This window comes from Meles meles, chromosome 17 (genome assembly GCF_922984935.1).
Source record: "Meles meles chromosome 17, mMelMel3.1 paternal haplotype, whole genome shotgun sequence".
Classification (NCBI taxonomy): domain Eukaryota; kingdom Metazoa; phylum Chordata; class Mammalia; order Carnivora; family Mustelidae; genus Meles; species Meles meles.
This window is the reverse complement of record NC_060082.1, coordinates 5,113,180-5,120,977: the sequence shown is the minus strand read 5'-3', so window position 1 is coordinate 5,120,977 and position 7,798 is coordinate 5,113,180. Positions and strand designations below refer to the sequence as shown.

Genomic DNA, 7,798 nt, shown 5'->3' with positions numbered 1-7,798 from the left:
TTAACCCCCTGAGCCACCCAGGCACCCCTAAGGCGTTTCTTAGGTTCCACCTGGAGAAAAGAAATGGCTAGGTCATATTGCCTTCCAGATCCGTTACTTTTCTTCTACTTGACTTCTCCCTGAATTTTCTGGATTTGAGTAATTTTCTCAAGAACCATTAGCGATAGTCTCTATTGGCTATAAAATGAAGTCTGGAGGAGGAGACAGAAGGCAGAAGGGTACTGAGTGATCCCAAAGGCAGGCTCTGATGCTGGAGTGCCTGGGTCTGAATCCTGGTTTCTTAGTTCTGTGACCTCGGGCAAGTTAGGCTCGCTTCTCTCTGCCTCAGTGTTCCCACCTGTAAAATGGAGACCATAATAGCTCCTACTGTGTGGGGTTGATGTAGGGATTAAGTGAGGCAGCGCTGTAAGAGTATGCCTGCAAGCTGTTCTTACAGGCTTGACACCTTCATCAAATGCTAAACCTGTACCAGGTTCATGCAGCATATATATCAGATATCGTGCTCAACTAGTGTTGTGTACCGAGCTTTTAACTCTCAGTCCTCCTACGCCAATGCTTGTTCCTCCTGCCATTTCCCTTACCATCCCACCCTCCCCTGATCCAGCTCCCCAGCCAGACAGAGGGAGCAGGGGCTGGTCTGAATAATAATAATAATGCAGGAGAGCTCCAGAGGGCGGTGAGCCTAGAAGAGTTAATTTAGGGCTTTTCCTTTTCCTTTGTGTACCAGCTGCTGTACTGGAAGCTTTTTACAACTCACAACAACGCTGGTAGAAATGAATTCTTCCAGCTTACGTTAAGACTGAGGGAATAGGGGCACCTGGGTGGTTCAGTGGGTTAAAGCCTCTGCCTTCGGCTCAGGTCATGATCCCAGGGTCCTGGGATCGAGCCCCGCGTCAGGCTCTCTGCTCAGCAGGGAGCCTGCTTCCCCCTCTCTCTCTGCCTGTCTCTCTGCCTACTTGTGATCTCTGTCTCTCTGTCAAATAAATAAAATCTTAAAAAAAAAAAAAGACTGAGGGAATAAATACCTTAGCAAAATCAGACAGCTGGGGAAGACAGGACTTGAACTCCAGACCTCTTGTCACCAAGAGCCACACACTTGCACCTGACCATGCACTTGAGCCTTCCTACACCTGGCTCTGGCCTCCCAACACGTGGCACTTTGCTTGACCCTTCACAGGTGGACCACAAGCATTTGCTGAATGACTCTGTACACGTAATAATGCTTTAAAGACACCAAGGGCAGCTCCAAGCAGATGTATTCATATATTAATTCCGTTGTTGTCTGGATAACGACTCAACTCTTCTATTGGAAACACCATGAAAGAATCTTGAGTAGAGCTCACCGTCTGCATTTTGGGCAGAGCTGGTCTCACAGCAAACAAGGGATCCAGGTCATCAACGCTGCCGGTGAGTTGTTATGGGAGAAAAACTGTGCAAATTTCCACTATTAATATCAGAGCAGTAACAGAAACAAAAGAAGAGGTAAGAATTTATGAGTTGTGCGACACTATTTAAAAATTTAGACTAAACAACTGTGTACCTTTACGTTCTGATGACCCACCGTACTCACAATAGCTAACATTTCTTAGTGCCTATTATGTGCCATTTCCCACCCAAAGGTTTTATATGTACTAATTCATTTAAAGCCCGCAAGAAACATTAAAATTCACCTACTTTCGAAGTAGACATAATCCTCCTCCACTTTACAAATGAAGAATTGAGCCACAGAAAGGCTCAGCAACTAGTCCAAGTTAACATGGAAGCCAGGATTCCACTGCTGGCACCCCAAGTCCGGGGTCTGGGAGCGGAACCACTGTTCACACTGCTTCCCCAGCCCACAGCTTTCCAAGGCAATTCCCCAATTTTACTCTTGACTCCATACCCCCCACATCTAAGCAGTCATTGGGTCTTGTCAAGTCCAACTCAACCATATCCCTTCAATCTGCTCACCCTCCCTCTGGTGCTCACTCTCCTGGGTCATTTCTTTATCACACGTGACCCAGGCTGTTCTAACATAAAGGGAAATCTTTCCAAAATGCTGGCCTTATCACTTTATTTTTCTACTGAAAAATTTTTCCGTGGGACCAGAGTCTGAGCCATTTGACCTATCAGACTGTCCAGGTCTTTCTCCTGCTTCCCCCCCCTCAGCTCCCGTCACACAGAAGTACCTGGGATCGAGAACCCACCAAATCCTTTCCCGCTCCATGCCTTTGCCATGCTGTGTCCGCTGCCTGGAAAGCCTTCTCTCCTTTCCATCCCTCCGTATTTTATACTCTACTGAGCATAAGAATTGAATGCACAAAGTGATGGAAGGGTTTGAGGAGTGAAACAGGGAGGATGAGGGACTAACCAAGTCTACGAAGGTGTTAGCACTCTTTGGGCAATTTGCCTTTGGAAACTAGTGCTGCCCATTGCAGGATGCCAGAGTCCACATTCCAACCAAAGCCACAAGACTCTGAGAGCCTAAGGTGCCTCACCACTGTGGCTGCTGTCACTGGAGCCAGAGCCCATAAATACCACACCGCCAGGACTTGCTGGAACTGCATTGCTAGACCAAGAACCCGGAGTTGCTTTCATTTCCCACCATTGTTACTACTACTGGGGACATTAACAGAAGCCAAGATGAAAAGAACATTTCTCCCTTCTTCCCACTTTCCAGTGTCTCACCAGTACCACCCACTGATGAAACTACAGAATAATGCCCCTCATGAAGGCTGATGCAAAAATCCTCCACAAAATACCAGCAAACCAAATTCAGCAGCACATTAAAATGACTATATATCGTGACCAATTTGGATTACTCCTGGGAGGCAAAGATGGTTCAACATTGAAAAGAAAACAAAACAAAACAATGAATGCAATAGAGCAGATTAATAGAATGAAGGGTGGAAAAAAAAAACCCATATGATCATCTCAACTGGTGCAAAAAAAATTTTTTTGACCAAATTCAACACCCTTGTCATGATTAAAAACAGTGAACAGAATAGGAATACAAAGAAATTTCTTCCACATAATAAAAGCCATGTATTAGTTTGCCAAAGGCTGCCATAACAAGGTACAACAGGCTGGGTGGTTTAAACAAGGGAAATGTTGGGGCGCCTGGGTGGCTCAGTGGATTAAGCCGCTGCCTTCGGCTCAGGTCATGATCTCAGGGTCCTGGGATCGAGCCCCGCATCGGGCTCTCTGCTCTGCAGGGAGCCTGCTTCCTCCTCTCTCTCTGCCTGCCTCTCTGCCTACTTGTGATCTCTCTCTCTGTCAAATAAATAAATAAAATCTTTAAAAAAAAACAAACAAACAAACAAACAAAAAAAAAAACAAGGGAAATGTATTTTCTCACAATCCTTTAGGCTCCAAGTCTGCAACTAAGATGTCAGCAAGGTCAGTTTATTGTGAGTCCTCTCTCTCTGGCTTGTAGGTGGCTTTCTTCTCCCTGTGTCTTCACAGGGTCTCCCTGTGCATGTCTGTGTTCTAATCTCTTCTTCTTATAAAGACATCAAGCTTATTGAACTAGGACCCACTCATATGACCTTATTTTAACTTAGTTACCTCTTTAAATACCTCATCTCCAAATACAGTCACATCCTGAGATACTGGGGGTTAGGACTTCAACATATGGATTTTGGAAAGACACATTTCAACCTATAATATTCTGCCTTCTGCATCCCCCAAATCCATGTCCTTTTAACAAGTAAAATGTGTTTACTCTATTCCAATAGCCCCAAAGTCTTAACCTGTTACAATATCAATTATCAATCCAAAATCTCATTTAAATATCATCTAAATCAGGTATGTGGGAATCTCAAGGTATGATTTATCCTGAGGGAAAATTCAACTTCAGTCGTGAATCTGTAAAACTGGACAAGCTATATGCTTCCCCAATATAATGGTGAGACAAGCAAAGGATAGACATGCCCACTCCAAAGGGAGAAAGAGAAAAAAGAAGTCACATTTTTTGTTTTGTTTCTTTTAGGTTCCATACATAAGCGAAATCATATGGAATTTGTCTTTCTCTGTCTAACTTATTTCATTTAGTATAACGCCCTCAAGGACCAACCATGTTGCTATGATTTCCCTTATATGTGGAATCTAAAACACAGCAAACAAACAATCAAATTATGATGATAACAAACTTTTTTTTTTTTACTATGGTCTATATTTGCCCACAATTGTTCAGAAACAGACCACCCCCAGTGTCTGTTCCTCTAGGGCATAACTCAATGGATAAGCCCACCTCTGACCTCCTGAATTGTCATCGTCATCAAAGGGAGCAGAGGTCTGAACATGCTAAAACGGTGAAGTTGTCTTGACATTTCTGGTCTATGTTCCTCTTCCTTCTCTCCTTATTCTTCCTCCAAGGGTAATACTGAAGGAATTATTTCAGGCACTAATAAATAGGAAAGGGAGGTTCTTTTTGGTTGGGGCTCATACATCTCCCACTACTTCCTGCCCAAATTGTAGAAGGAAGGTTCCACCTGCTCTCCCATCCTGAAGGAGACTGCCGCAGAGAACAGTGTGGTCAGGGTAGTCTGGACTCCATTGTTCCGTTTCCTCTACATGACCAATTATCTCTTTCTTGAGGCACTAGAATGGGTCATCTTGTCTCACTACTTTTTATAACTCCACATTCTACTAATTACTATTCTACATACTCACACTGAGTTTCTTCAGGGCACTTAACCTGCTTAATTATAAAAATTCTCATACTCATCATTTCTTCACATTTTAGATGTTCCTACGGTGTTCGAATTTGTTTACTCCAGCTGGGTACTTGACTTCCAAACTGATGTATTTATATGAACTTTTTAAAAGTGCAACTTTTGGGCATGCTTTGACAACACAGATAGTAAAATTGGAATGATACAGAGATTAGCGTGGCCCCTGCGCAAGGATGATATGCAAATTCGTGAAGCATTCCATATTTTTATGAGATCCACCACCACTGGGGAGGCAATGTTCTGGGTCCAAAGTCAGTGGCTTGCACTGCCAAGTTGGAAAAAGCAAAGGATAACAAACTTTTAAATTATGACAATAACAACCAAAAAACCCCCAAGCTCATGGATATAGATAACGAATTAGTGGTTGTTGGGGTTGGGGAGGGGGCATGAGGAGAGCGTGAAGTGGGAGAAGCTCAAAAGATAAAAACTTCCAGTTATAAAATAAAGAAGTCATGGGGATGTACTTATGGGAACTATAGTTAATAGTACTGTATTGCATATTTGAAAGTTGATAAGAATAAATCTTAAAAGTTCTCAACACAAGAAAAAAAAATTGTAGTTGTGTATGGTGACCAATGATAACTAGACTTGCTGTAGCAATTATTTCCCATTATATACAAATACGGAGTCATTATGTTGTATACCTGAAGCTAATATAATTGTATGTCAATTACACCTCAATAAAAAAAAGAAAAGGGGTCACAGGTCCCAAGCAAGTCTAAAACCTAGCAGGGCGGATTTTATTAGATTTTAAGACATGGGAGTAATCTTCTTTGGCTCTATGCTCTGTTCTTTGGTTCCCCTGGGTGGCCTTGCCTTCTGGGACAACCAGGATCATCCTCTCCACCTTCACCAATGGTCCCACCGCTCTGTAACTGAAAGTAGTCCTGACCCCTGAGCTGTGCCCTAGGACCCATAGTGGTAGTATCAGCCCTGCCTTTTTTCTCTTTTCTGGGAGGATAACACATATTTGTTGCTGGGTAACTTCATTGGTCTGTCCTGTAGAATTCCAGAAATCCTGTGGCCGTCCTTCCTCTAGTCCTGTCTCTGTCTCCTTCAGTCCAAGCTGACAGCATTTTTGCTGGCAGAAAATCCCTAAAAGCCGTGCCAGTCTCCCATGCAATTCACAGAGGTCTATCCCATTCAGAGAAGAGAGTCCTCCCCAGGTCATTCCTGGATAACTCCATGTTTATTCTTGGCTTCCACCAAAATGACTAATTGTATCCATAAGTCACACACCTGTAATTCAGCCCCATAATAGGCCATATATGAAAAAGTCACAGCTAATATTATACTCAAAGGTAAAAGACTAAAAGCTTTCCCCCTAAGATAAGGAAAAAGTCAAGGATGTTGGTTTTTACCATTTCTATTCAACATAGTATTTGAAGTTTTAGCCAGAGCAATTAAGCAAGAAAAAGAAATAAAAGGCATCCAAATTGGAAAAGAAGAAGTGAAATGATCTCTGTTCATAGATGACACAATCTTATATATAGAAAACCCTAAAGATTACACACACACACACACACACACACACACACACCACAGTAGAGGGTGCCTGGGTGGCTCAATGGGTTAAAGCCTCTGCCTTTAGCTCAGGTCATGATCCCAGGGTCCTGGGATTGAGCCCTGCCGAGCAGAGAGCCTCCTTCTTCCCACCCTGCCTGCCTCTCTGCCTACTTGTGATCTCTGTCTGTCAAATAAATAAATAAAATCTTAATAAAAAACTATTAGGGATGGCTGGGTGGCTCAGTGGGTTAAGCCTCTGCCTTCAGCTCAGGTCATGGTCTCAGGGTCCTGGGATCAAGCCCCACATTGGGCTTTCTGCTCAGCAGGGAGCCTGCTTACCCCTCTCCCTCTGCCTGCCTCTCTGCCTACTTGTGATCTCTCTGTCTGTCAAATAAAGAAATCAAAATCTTTTTAAAAAACTATTAGATCTAATAAATGAGTTAAGCAAAGTAACCATATACAAAATGAACACACAAAACACAGTTGTTTTCATACACTAACAATGAACTTTTGTTTCACAATTGTGAAATTCATACACTAACAATGAACAATTGTTTCACAAGTGTGAAAACAATTCCATTTACAATAACATTAAAAAGAATTGGGGTGCCTGGGTGGCTCAGTGGGTTAAAGCCTCTGCCTTTAGCTCAGGTCATGATCCCAGGGTCCTGGGATTGAGCCCTGCATCAGGCTCTCTGCTCAGAAGGGAGCCTGCTTCCCTCCCTCTCTCTCTCTCTGCCTGCCTCTCTGCCTACTTGTGATCTCTGTCTGTCAAATAAATAAAGTCTTTAAAAAAAAGAATTAAATACTTAGGAATAAAATTAACCAGGAGGCAAAAAACCTTAAGGACAGAAAATTATAAAACATTACTGAATGAAATTATAGAGAACTCCTACAACTCAATAACAACCACAATAAAAGCCAAACAAACAAATTTTAGAAGGGGCAAAGGACTTGAATAGGTATTTCTCTAAAGAAGAAAATCAAATGACCCATAAGCACATGAAAAGATGCTCAACATCACTAATCATTAAAGAAATGCAAATCAAAACCATCAATGAGATGCTACTTAACATTGATGAGGATGACTATTACCAAAAAACCAAAACGACAAATGTTATTATCAAATTTTTTGTTATTAAAAAAAACAGATGTACAGAAACTGGAATGTTCATGCTTTGTTCGTGCAAATGTAAAATGGTGCAGCCACAATGGAGAATGGTTTAGTGGATCTGCAAAAAGCTAACTACAGAATTTCATATGACCTAGCAATTCCAATCCTAGGTATCTATCCAAGGGAATCAAAAGCAGGGCCTCAAACAGATACATGTGCTCCAATGTTCATTGTAAAATTATTCACAATATGCAAAAGGTGGAAACACTCCAGAGTCCACATACAGATGAATGAATAAAGAAAACATTTATATAAAAACGATGGAATATTATTTAGCCATAAAAAATAGAGTGAAATTCTGATACATCCTGTAATATGGATATACCTTGAAAACATTATGCTATTTGAAATAAGACAGAAACTAAAGGGCAAATATGGTATAATGCCACTTATATGAGGTATC

General features: G+C 41.9%; 1 non-coding gene across 1 annotated transcript; it reads left to right on the top strand.

The window, feature by feature from the left end:
* Positions 1-4,821: 4,821 nt before the first annotated feature.
* LOC123928525 lies at positions 4,822-4,923 on the top strand. Its single transcript, XR_006815738.1, has one exon. It is a non-coding gene; the product is annotated as a U6 spliceosomal RNA (small nuclear RNA).
* Positions 4,924-7,798: the final 2,875 nt, after the last annotated feature.